We start from the raw sequence: 12,371 nt of genomic DNA, 5'->3' as shown, positions 1-12,371 counted from the left end.
CATGGCTGACACACACAAACATGTAGAGGTGTAGCTGATGATGATCACCGGGCTCTCTCACAGTGAGCAGTGGACACACCACCGTGCAAACAAACAGAAAGGCCTTGATTTGATCAAACGATGGTACTTGAAGCTCTACAGACACAAATGATCCAAAATGACAAGCTGCAGGGTCAAGAGGTCGTCATCTCCAACCCGCTGCGAGCAGTCACAGAGCGACGCACAACGATGTTCAGGCCTTTAAGATTTATTTAAAACACTAATGCTAACACACACACACACACACACACACAATACATATTTCTTTCTCCTCCCAGCCTCATGCAAGTCATTCCCCAGAGGGGCTGAAGGAGCTGGGAGCTGTTGACATGTCCTCCTTTTCAGTCACTGAGCTGTGTTGGTTCCAGTTTAAGCCATCGGCACCTTCAGTGGGAAAAAAGAAGTGTGCAAGGAAAACCGAAGCAATCCATGCAAAAGCAAATAATGAAATAAAATCTTGTTTTAATCAAAGTATATCTGCAATATGCTTCTAAACAAACAACTCTTGGAGATGCATGGCTCATTTTTGGGCACATCACTTGACAAAGACCAAAGTGCAGCCGTCACCTGTGCACATGTTTTGTTCAAACTGGAGAAGCATTTAAAAAGCCCGTCATGCTGTTTCCAGCTTCCACTCCTGGAATCTAAGCTAATAGTGCTGAAAAACAAACAGTAAATAAGCCCAAAAGAGGGAAGCTGAGCTGCTCAGGAACCAAACAATACGTCAGCACCGCTGCAACAGAGCCTCCGGCCTGTTCAGCTCAAGTCACTTTAGTTACCATGCCTGCAGGGACTCAAGTCATCACAGTGTCGCCCGAGCCAAACAGAAACTGGTTTTCTCTGCGCTGAGTAAACACCAGGCCTGACTAATTGTTTAGGCTGGTGTTAGGAAGGAAGTCAGAGACGACTCTGCAACAATTTGTGTGTCGTTCAGCCACTCGCTGATTGTTTCTCCAAGGTGTACCACCGAATGAGTCTGCTCATTTATAGCTATCCTTCAAACGACTTCATAGTCGGCCTCATCACTGATGGGAACGACAAGGAGTACAGAGGACTGACCCAAGGCTTTGTGGACTGGTGCCAGCTGAACTACCTCCAGACCAACGCCAGTAAAACCAAGGAGCTGGTGGAAGACTTCTGCAGGCACAAACATCCTCCACTGCAACCACTGAACATCCAAAGTATGGACATCGAGGCTGTGGACAGCTACAGGTAGCTTGGTGTTCATCTGAACAACAAACTGGACTCATAACTCAGACGCCCTCTACAGGAAAGGGCAGAGCAGGCTGTACCTGCTGTGGAGACTCAGGTCTTTTGGAGTGAAGGGCCCACTCCTGAAGACCTTCTATGACTCTGTGGTGGCCTCAGCCATCTTCTATGGTGTGGTCTGCTGGGGCAGCAGCATCTCTGCTGGGGACAGGAAGAGACTGATCCACAGGGCCAGCTCTGTTCTGCCCTCTGGACCCAGTGAAGGTGGTGAGTGACAGGAGAATGGCGGCTAAGCTGTCATCCCTGTTGGACAACATCTCCCAGCCCATGCAGGAGACTGACAGCACTGAGCAGCTCCTTCAGTGGCTGCAGCACCCACGGTGTGGGACGGAGAGATTTCACAGGTCTTTCCTCCCCACTGCTGTCAGACTCCACAACAAAGACTCCAACTGATCAAACACATCCACACATGTGCAATAACACTGCTGTATGTGCAATTCTTCTTCTGACGAAGTTGTATTTTTGTATTTTCCTACTCAGTTGTATATAGTATTTGTATTTCTATTTTATTCTATTGCCCATATTATTCTATTCTATTTTATTCTATTGTATTTTGTTGCATTCCAGTGTTTTTCTAATTTCTGCTACATAACTTTGCACTTTTGCTGTAACAAAACAAATTTCCCACCTGTGGGACTAATAAAGGTCATCTTATCCTAAAAATTCAGGCGCCTGCCTCATGAAGCGTGAGAGCAAACTTCTCCAGGCAAGCCGAGCGGCTCCCTGCTGTCAGGGAGAAGATCTCAGAACAAGCCTTATGAGCTGGTACGACCGTCACACCGAGTGCAGGCAGGTCACAATGACTGTGTCTAGAAAGCCCGGTCTTTAAATTAAAGCTGTTAGCTCAAAGTCTCTCAGCTCTGGTTGAGGAGATGATCTCACACCTCATCATTTGTTAATGCAAAGTGTTCTGAGCTCCAGTTGGAAGCTCCTTCAGCCACACTCAACAAAACTGGGAGAAGTTTAACTCTGAACTACAGGTGGCCTCATTTCCTCCACTTCTGTGCTCTCTTCACCTTTACCCCCCCTCCCCCAAAAGGTAAGATGATAATGAGCCTATCGATATAATTATAAAATGCGTAAATAATTGAGATCTTTTAATGATCTTAAAATGAGATCTTCTGCTCATCGAGCACAGAGAACGAACAGAGTGGGTCCTGTCTCCTCCACGCTGTGCAGGCTGAGCACCGTTTGTTGCAACTATATAATCAACCGCAGGACAAAGTTCATATTTAGTCAGCTCATCCTTTCAATGACGTTTTCTTAAGCAAATTGAATTCTAACACATGATCCTGGTATTTGAGAGGATGATGACTTCAAACTCACACGTTCATTTCGAGGATTCATCTTCTGCTGGCTCTCTGATCAATAAATAATCACAGCTCGTGGCTCACAGAGAGAAACCTGTGATCACAGGAGACACACCAGTGTGGACCTGAGCTAAAACTGGGCCCTCCACAGAAACCCTGGAAGAGGTGCAACGACGTGGTTTGCACAGTTAGATTCTTGACAAACGTCGTGTGTCTGGTGTGTCTGGTGTTCTGCCACGCACCTGGCAGAACACATCATGTTCTGCCAGGTGCGTGGCACAAATAAGCGCCACATCACGCAACGCTGCGTTTCGGTGCAGCTTCCAGCTCGAGGGGGCAAACGCGCTTAAAATTCAGTGCACAAACTGCAGTGACCCAGCCTCTCTGATCCACGGAGCATCACTGAAACACGTGCGGGGAGCTCCATCTGCATTGCACAACAACACCAGCGCACTTCCCCGTGTTCCGCTACGGCGACTGCCCTGAAACCACACGGGAACACACCACGCGAGGATTTAGAGGAAAAGTTTCACTTACCCACAAAAAAGAAAGAGCGCTGGTGCGTGCTCGAGCCTCGGATTCAGAGGGTCGTCCCGCTCGGACGCGCGGTGCCCGCTTGAGTCGCTCTCTCGCTGCCTTTTGTTCACAGACGGGCTCCTCTTAGGCGTGTGGCTGCTGACCCGAGGTGTGTCCCGTGTTTTGCGCCATCGTTTCCGGAAAGCACGGGCGGATCAGCCTGCGCTCGCCTCGTTTTGTTTACAGTGCAGTCACAGAGTAGTGCAGACACCCAGCGGCAGATCGCACACAAACACACGCAGCCCTGCAGCTGACTGCTGCTGCACCACTGCAACGGGAGCGCAGCAGCAGCGAAGGGCTGACCACAAACACTTTGGCACACGTCGACAGCACGCCGAGCACCCCTAACTTTTTGTTATTCGACGAGGAATGAAAGCTCGGGTCCTAAGATCCGCCCTGTTCCCGCAGCGTGGCCAGTCGCTGCCACGGCCGTGGAAAACTCCGACACTGGCGCTACTGGTCACTACTCGCTTCACACAAAGCAGCCAAACTCCTGGTGTTATAGAATAAAGCGTCATGTGTGTCCCGGATTAGATCAGCGGGTTTATTAGCACAGATGTGGATCTGCCACAATCATCCATCTGATCCTGGACGGTGTCTACAGTGTAATTAGCGCCTCTGCTGGCCATCCTGCTCCGTTTCTCCAGAAACAAAATTCCAGGGAAGGTCTGACTAATTAGTGGAGATCAGAGAAGCACTCGGTGAAACAGGCTAATTGCTGGCCCACACTTACCACCGGATGCTGGTCAAACATCCAGCTCTTCTCCTTTCTTTGAATCTATGAAATAAACGCCTCCCCGTCACTGAGAGCACTTCAGTGACCAGCAGGTGATCAGCTCAACGACCGGATGCTCTGTGTCCGGGTTTTTACCGGATGTTTCCCCATTTCTTAAGGACGTGGCTTGCAGACTGTTCATCTGTTAAAGAGGGTTTTTTAAGGTTTGCCACTTCTTCTTTTTTTCCTCTACTTGTCCAGTTTCCTCATTTAAAGAAAGACGCACAGCGGTGAACTATGTCCAGTTTTCAGTTAATAGGGTGACCAACCGCCCTCTTTCCCCCGGACATGTCCGATTTTCACGTTCTGTCCGGGGGGGGGGGGGGGGGGGGATTTTCGAGACTGATAAAAATGGCCAGAGGACCCGTGTGTGACGTCATCCCCAAACTTGCTTTGTGGGCGCGTGCTCTGCGCTCACAGACACGACAGGCAGCGCACAGGAACGCGCCAAATGATGTTTAAACGACCCCAAAGCGCAAGTCCTTCTTTCAGACTAACTGCAAAAGAAAGAAATCTCCCTCCTAACGGCCATAGCTGACATGGCCATCGGGCATACCGGGCACCCGGTGGTGATTTTTCGTTTTTATGGGCCGATGGGTGTGTGTGTGTGTGTGTGTGTGTGTAACGGTGTAAACAATGAAAGGTGGTGGATTGGCCAGATGCTGGCCGAATAACTCAGTTGTTTGGTGGTGCTCCTTCGATCATGAAACTGATCAATGATCAGCTGATCGTCTCTCTTGTTTGTTTATCGCCCACTTTGCGCCAGAAACAGGAAACCAGCGGATGTCGCGCTAAACAACAGCAGCACGTTTAAGCTTGATCAGCTGTTAGAATGTATTTAATATTAATTTCTAGTATCAGCTGATGTTTGCTGGAGCCACAGCTGTAAAGCTGCTGGTCATGATGGTTTGGATATGTGGTGAGAGGGAAACATGAAGATGAAACCAGGAGATGTCCTTACTGAATCATCAGAGCTGAACAGGTGATGGAGAAACAGGTTTACCTTTTAGGTGACATGGATGAGTTGAAGTTATGAACTGTTTCTGAGAGACAAATAACACCAGGATCCTTTTCTAAGTAGCTGACAGCTGGTAACTGTGCAGGGGCGGGTCTAGCAAAGTGTTGCCAGGGGGGCAGGTAGGGCATTAACAGGGAGAGGGGGGCACAAAGAAATACTTTCTTATTCTCATTGAAAATGTTTCACTTTTGATAAATAATTATCTGAATCTTACAACCAAAGTTTTTATCTGATGTAAAATGTATAGAAATCACACATATACCAACAAGACTGTGCATCACTGTCACCACAGCGTTTGCTTTCAAAGGCTTTATGGCTTTAATACCTGGGGGGCCGGTGTCTAGTCAAAATGTCCAGAACGATTTTATGTTTCTTTAAGAAAGTTCTTCATGCCTGAGCCAAGTTTTCTCTTTTTTGGAAATCAAAATATGGCCACCAAGTTAGTAGCTGTTAGAAATGATCTTGTTTATGCAAACATACTATTCGTGCCTGTTAAATGGTAAATGGCCTGTATTTGTAAAGTGCTTTTACTAGCCCCCCCTAAGGACCCCAAAGCGCTTTACACACCCAGTCATCCACACATTCACACACTGGTGGAGGCAGCTACGGTTGTAGCCACAGCTGCCCTGGGGCAGACTGACAGAGGCAAGGCTGCCATATTGCGCCATCGGCCCTTCTGACCACCACCAGTAGGCAACGGGTGAAGTGTCTTGCCCAAGGACACAACGACCGAGACTGTCCGAGCCGGGGCTCAAACCGGCAACCTTCCAATTACAAGGCGAACTCCCAACTGTGATGGTTGGCACTATCACTGGTTCATCCATCGAGTCTTACCCTTTTGTACAATTCTGAAGTTAGTGTTAAGTGGATTAACAAACAACAGTAACAACAACTGAAGAGCTTCAGCTCAGCATTAAAGAACTCACAAGTTTGACTCCTTGGAAGCAAAATGTTAAAAAATGAGTTGGCTCAGGACGTTTGAACAGTACTGTACCGCAATAGCATCGAACGGTCTCACGGAGGTCAGGTGGCCAGTGGAAGAAGAGAGAGATGGTGTGTGATGTAGTACCATGCAGCTACCAGCAGGGAAAATATGAGAAAGAAATAGTAAAATCTATGAGTCCTTATGCCATATGTGCATTTTATGTCCCATAAGATTCTCCATATAATTGTTATGTAATGTCAAAAATAGTAGGGGTGAAGTTTTAGTGCAGTAATAAAATCATTCCTAATATTTTGGTAAAAATTATATGGAGCATGTTATGAGGCATGAAATGTGCATCTGGCAGAAGCACTCAGAGCATCTGACCGTTGAGACTCGAGGTGTTTAGAAAGCTTAGCATCACTGTGTAATACAGACTCTGAAAAGGTTTATTAAATGAAACACTTTGCAGTTGCTTCCTGTGTGCACCCAGTGATCCCCCAGTCACAGATAACACCATAATCAATATATCTAATTATGTGCACTGCTGACAGGGCAAAGCTGAGCCTCCCATCGATTTGCTATCAGGCCTTTTGCTGCAGTGGATCCATCACGTCCTCTAAGACACATTTAAGCTGACGTAAGTCTTCATTTAATAGCAGTGCTGGTGGGGAAATGCACAAGAGGGTTCAACTCAGCACGAAACATTATTTTTGTGTTTGCTCGCGTTTATCTTTTTGTCGTTGTGCCTCCAAAGGAAACACTAACACGCAGCTTTTGTACAGCATTTACAAACCAGGTCAGGTTTGTGAAAGAGTGTGGACCCAACATGCAGACAAATTAAGTCATTTATTAAAGCTAATTAACTTTTAAGAGAAACAAATAACTAAACAAGTTATTTAACTAAACAAAGACTACAGGAACAAGCAGGAAACAAATGAACAGATTAGATAGTACAACATGATGAAGAACAGAAGCAAACGCAGGGTTTAAATGGCCGACAAGGAACTAAACACAGCTGAAACGAATCAAGGATAGCAAGACAAGGGGAAGTAAAACCAGGAACAAGACACAGGCGACGACTGCTAACAAAATAAAACAGGAAGTAACAACACAACAAAAGAAAACTAACAGAGAGTCAGGGACTTAACAAGAAGACACGTGGGGAAGCAGGACAAAGTGAAACTCACGGAGTTAAAACAGGAACTAGACTGTAATTCGTAGCAAAACTACACTGACAAAGTAACCATAAAGAAACCAGTCGAGAAATCTCTGCTACACAAAGAGAATACACACGAAACACCTACAAAAATGCAAAACTCAAGCAAAAACCCAGGATCCCTGACACAGACTGCAGAAAACACAATTAAAAAATACATGACGTTAACAAATAATCTTTATTTAGTCCTGTGTTTGCAGTTGTGATGCAGACTGTGCACGTGGCTACAGCGATGCAGACTGTGCACGTAGCTACAGTGATGCAGACTGTGGCTACAGCGATGCAGACTGTGGCTACAGTGATGCAGACTGTGGCTACAGCGATGCAGACTGTGGCTACAGCGATGCAAACTATGGCTACAGCGATGCAGACTGTGCACGTAGCTACAGCGATGCAGACTGTGGCTACAGTGATGCAGACTATGGCTACAGTGATGCAGACTGTGGCTACAGTGATGCAGACTGTGCACGTAGCTACAGTGATGCAGACTGTGGCTACAGTGATGCAGACTATGGCTACAGTGATGCAGACTGTGGCTACAGTGATGCAGACTATGGCTACAGTGATGCAGACTGTGCACGTAGCTACAGTGATGCAGACTGTGGCTACAGTGATGCAGACTGTGCACGTAGCTACAGTGATGCAGACTGTGGCTACAGTGATGCAGACTGTGGCTACAGTGATGCAGACTGTGCACGTAGCTACAGTGATGCAGACTGTGGCTACAGTGATGCAGACTGTGGCTACAGCGATGCAGACTGTGGCTACAGCGATGCAGACTGTGGCTACAGCGATGCAGACTGTGCACGTGGCTGCAGTGCTGTGTGAACTTGAACCAGCAGGACTTTATCGTAAACCTGTCACACATCTGCTGTTGGTCATATCAAACGAGGACGCTCCACAGCAAAGAGGAACATCTTTGGATGGCTTATGAATTAAACTTGCATGTGTAATATTTTTAAGTCTAATGCCAAATACTGCACATGCTGTATGCGTGCTGTACACCCTATATTACAGTCAAAGAGTCTGAATGTAAGAACATCTGTTTTTGAAGAACCTTTGATTACATGATCATAAAAGAGCTGTGCTGAGTCTCAGCGAGCTCACTGAGCTGGACTGGACACGGTTCCATATGAGAGCATGGAATAAATAATTTACACCTTTCTCCTTCTTAAAAAGCCCAGAGAGATGACACGTGTTGGGGAGTAATGGAATACATGTACCACCGTTACGTATTTAAAATGCAAAATATGAGTAACTGTATTCCGTTACAGTTACCGTTTAAAAAGGTGGTATTTAGAATACAGTTACTTTGTTGAAATAAATGGATTACACGGCGGTACTTCCCTGTTTCATATTGTGGCGGGTCAGGACTGTTTGGGTTTTGTTTGACAGCTACGTTCTGTTGTTCCAGGCGGCAGCGTTACGGTTGCCATGGTTACAGGGTGACGCTCTCTCTCTGCGTGTTTCCTGGGTGAGAGAGGCCTTTTTGTTGTTGTGCTAAGCTAACAGGCAGAATGCTACAGGCTCTAAAGAATGTAGCATCATGGGCAGTGTAGTCCGTGCTGCAGGGAGAATGGACTGCCATACACGTTATGTGTCTGTGAGCGATGGAGGGAGAAAAAGGAAAAGTACGAGCTGTCATCGAGCAGAAACGGGAGCTGGAAGCATGTAAATATAATAATAACCACTGCAGCCAAGAAGAGAGCCTGACGAGCCCAGCTGTAAGTAAGCTATTAAGACTCGACTGTACACCGTGTTCGTGTTTTCCTCTGAAACAATAAGTTCTGTTGGAGCAGCCTTTCAACGCCTCTCTCTGTCTCTGCTAGCAAAGTTGACCCAGACAACAAAGTAAAGCTAGTTTTCAGCTACGAGCCGACACAGAACCCACCGTATTAGCCAGAGGTCCTTTACTAAGGTTCGGAGCCGCGGACCTTCAGTAACAGTAATAAATCACAGCAATAGTACATTCATGTAGTTGTAAACAGCATGATAATATGTTAAGTAATCCAAAGTATTCAGAATACGTTACTCTCATTGAGTAATGTAACGGAATACGTTACAGAATACATTTCGGGCCATGTAATCTGTAATCTGTAATGGAATACATTTTGAAAGTAACCTTCCCAACACTGGTGATGTCACGTATTTAAAAGACAAAGTGAAACTTTTGCACATCTGTCATTCCAGCGAGACATCAAAGTCAAACACACGTTTGAGCAGGACTTTAAATATTTATGATCTCAGAGACGCCTCGCTCAGGCTGAACGTGTCAGTCTGATGAATGCATGTTTAGTTCACTGCAGTCTGCAGCTGTGTGACGTAGTTTGGCATCAGGAGATTTCAAACATGGCGCCAACTTCACACTTTCATTATCATCAATAAAATTCTTCATGAAGACCCTCCATCAGGCAGCTTAGAGTCAGCGATTTCTGCTAATTACCTCCTGATAGATGAACACAGTACAAACATCACCTCTGTGTTTGTCTTCACACATCACCAGATGTGTCCGAGTTGTGTGACAGAAGACGCTGCACGCCGTCATGGCTGACTACAGGCTCACGAGACGAGCACGGCACAATTAATGATTGTGATAAACATCTGCAGCAAGCATGACGATGGATTACAGCAGTTTAACAACATGCAGGGCCGGGTGGATGCAATCCTCATGATGGACTTCCTGGGCGTGTCCCATCTCTCAGTGTCAGTGTCAATAATCCCAGGGTTAACCGAGCTCACGTGTAGCAGAGTCACATGTCCTGAATTTGCAAAATCTGTATTTGCAGTGGGCACATACATTTGACCAGACTCTTAGTTTTGATATTTTAATAGCCTGCTTTGTTTCATTTAGCAAATATTACCCGCCTCAGTCGAATGTTGGCCTTGTTTCCACACAGTCAGACTACTGGAAGTCACTGTACGGCGTCTTTGGTCCAAATTACAGCTGTGGAGCGGCTTACTAAGTGTTCTCATCTGACACCTTTTTTGTCATCTTTGCACATCTGTTCAGACTTCAGTTTAACATCTTGGTGATCACTTTCAGGGCTCTGATTGGTCAAACACCTGCTTACACTATAGCAAACTCTTAGACCAGGGGTGTCCAACTCCAGGCCCCGAGGGCCGGTGTCCTGCAGGTTTTAGATCTCACCCTGGGTCAACACACCTGAATCACATGATTAGTTTATTACCAGCCCTCTGGAGAACTTCAGGACATGTTGAGGAGGTAATTTAGCCGTTTAAATCAGCTGTGTTGGATCAAGGATCTAAAACCTGCAGGACGCCGGCCCTGAAAACTAAAGGAGAAAGTGTGATGATGGTGTCCACTCTATGTTTGAGACCTGTGAGCAGCTCAAGCTTTATTTGCACAGGCTCACTTTCGACCAGCGGAAACTGTTTCCTTTCAATATTTGTGTTTTTATTGGTCGGTTGTGGTGCGAAGCACTTTGTGAGCCTCATCTAGAAAATTGCTATAAAATAAATGTTACTTACATGTAAAAAATAGTAAATGCTAAATCTAAATATCCACACTATAAATATGAAAGTCACACTAGCACAGAAGCTTAACGTGTAGTTAAGAATTCATTTTTGCATGATGAGAATAAATCAAAACTTTATACATGAATTGGTTCAGTGATTGATTTACTGCAGGTGATATAAATGCATGGAGTCAGACAGGGTTACAGGAGTAAAGTAAAATTAACACCACATGTTCTTCATCATCATCTTTATTTATAAAGCACTTTAAAAACAAACAGCTGACACACAGTACTGTACATAAATAATACTATCACATAAGATATAAATAAAAGCCAAATAAAAATAAAAATAATTATTATTATTAATTATTAATTTGTTAGTTAATAAATGATTAAATTATTATTATTATTTAAAAATAGTTTCAATTAAAAGCCACACCTACACCTGAGAAGCTGGAACTATTAAAACTAAACATATTAATTGTCAGTTCATTTTCCAATCTCTAGTTACTTGGATCAACTTTCAGTGCAGAATCTTAAAGGATCTCTAAACCACAGCCGGCTGTATCGTGCAGCACATCGAACCCTTCTGAGTTATGAAGCTGCAGTAAGTGGTGAACATGTGCCACGGCCTCTGAGCTCTTCACTTCTCTGTCGCGGTGGAAGTTCATAGCAAGTTAATTTGGTTTCTTGGCAACAGCTCCAGCCTCACAACACGGCTGACACCGTGGGATAAGGGGCACGATGTCCTCGCAGCGCAATCGCTCCTCAAATTTCAAGTCTTTCCCAGCCGTCCCTGTTTTTTCAGAGCCTGCTGGACTGTGAGCAGCATCTGCTTGTTTTCAAATGAGTCATGGTGCAAATCGGCCGCAGCACAGCCTTGTATGTGCATAACAGGACTGAGCGTATGAAACGAGTTCAGAGAAGGCATGTGGCATGACCAGATCATCATCAGAGGTCAGGGATCGGAGTCTGAGCTTGTTTAGCCATCGCGACGTTATCGATTTATTTATTTTGCCTTGTCTTGCATGGTTGCATTTTAACAAATACGGTCACAAAGACATAATCGGTAGAAACAGCTTCACACAAAAAAGAAAAAGAAAGTGTGAGTCAGTCGGACACTGAACGTTAAAAATAAACTAAATCCCAGTAGAATGATGTTTAATTTCATCCTTCTGCTGATGCTTTACATGTTAGCCTCAGGGGTGCTGTTATTTCACCTGCACAGAGGCTGGGCTTTTTCTTTCATAGACATTCATTTTATTCAGTTTTCATGCTGACATGATGAATGAAAGCAGAGGAGTGTGTTCACAGTAATAACGCTGTGCTCTCGTCTCACAGGACGTCTTAAACCCGGCAGCTCAGATTCTCTTCCTGCTGATATGAAATCAACAGGATCCTGGCAGGATTCACTTTAAGCAAACAACAATTCTCCTCAAACACCTTTTGCTCTAAAAATCTGCAGTGTTTAGTTTTCCCAACTCCTATCTTTGGCCTGTGTGTTTACTTGCCTTTCACTGGGACAGTCTTGCATCTGTCCTGCTGGAAAAAACAACCTAACACTAATGAGATCCTCCTCTGCGGCCCCTGAGAGGAACTTCCCCCTCTGGAGACGATGTGCATGCATGTGTGCCATTCTCACATGGGAGGTCTGAGAAAGCATATCTGCCATGTGTGTGCAGGTGTGTGTGTGCAGGTGTGTGTGTGCAGGTGCGTGTGCAGGTGTGTGTGCAGGTGTGTGTGCAGGTGTGTGTGCAGGTGTGTGTG

General features: G+C 45.5%; 1 protein-coding gene across 4 annotated transcripts in view; it reads right to left on the bottom strand.

Moving 5' to 3' along the window:
* The window catches only part of camkk1a (calcium/calmodulin-dependent protein kinase kinase 1, alpha a), a 62,755-nt gene extending 58,485 nt beyond the window's left edge, over positions 1 to 4,270 (bottom strand). For 3 of the 4 annotated variants that reach the window (XR_014876377.1, XM_085174053.1, XM_085174057.1), the window contains exon 1: positions 3,156 to 3,912. The gene's annotated coding sequence lies outside the window, so the exon portion shown is untranslated. The other variant, XM_085174056.1, reaches the window with a different exon arrangement.
* Positions 4,271 to 12,371: the final 8,101 nt, after the last annotated feature.

This window comes from Neolamprologus multifasciatus, chromosome 10 (assembly GCF_963576455.1).
Source record: "Neolamprologus multifasciatus chromosome 10, fNeoMul1.2, whole genome shotgun sequence".
Lineage (NCBI taxonomy): Eukaryota > Metazoa > Chordata > Actinopteri > Cichliformes > Cichlidae > Neolamprologus > Neolamprologus multifasciatus.
This window is presented reverse-complemented; position numbering and strand designations above follow the sequence as displayed.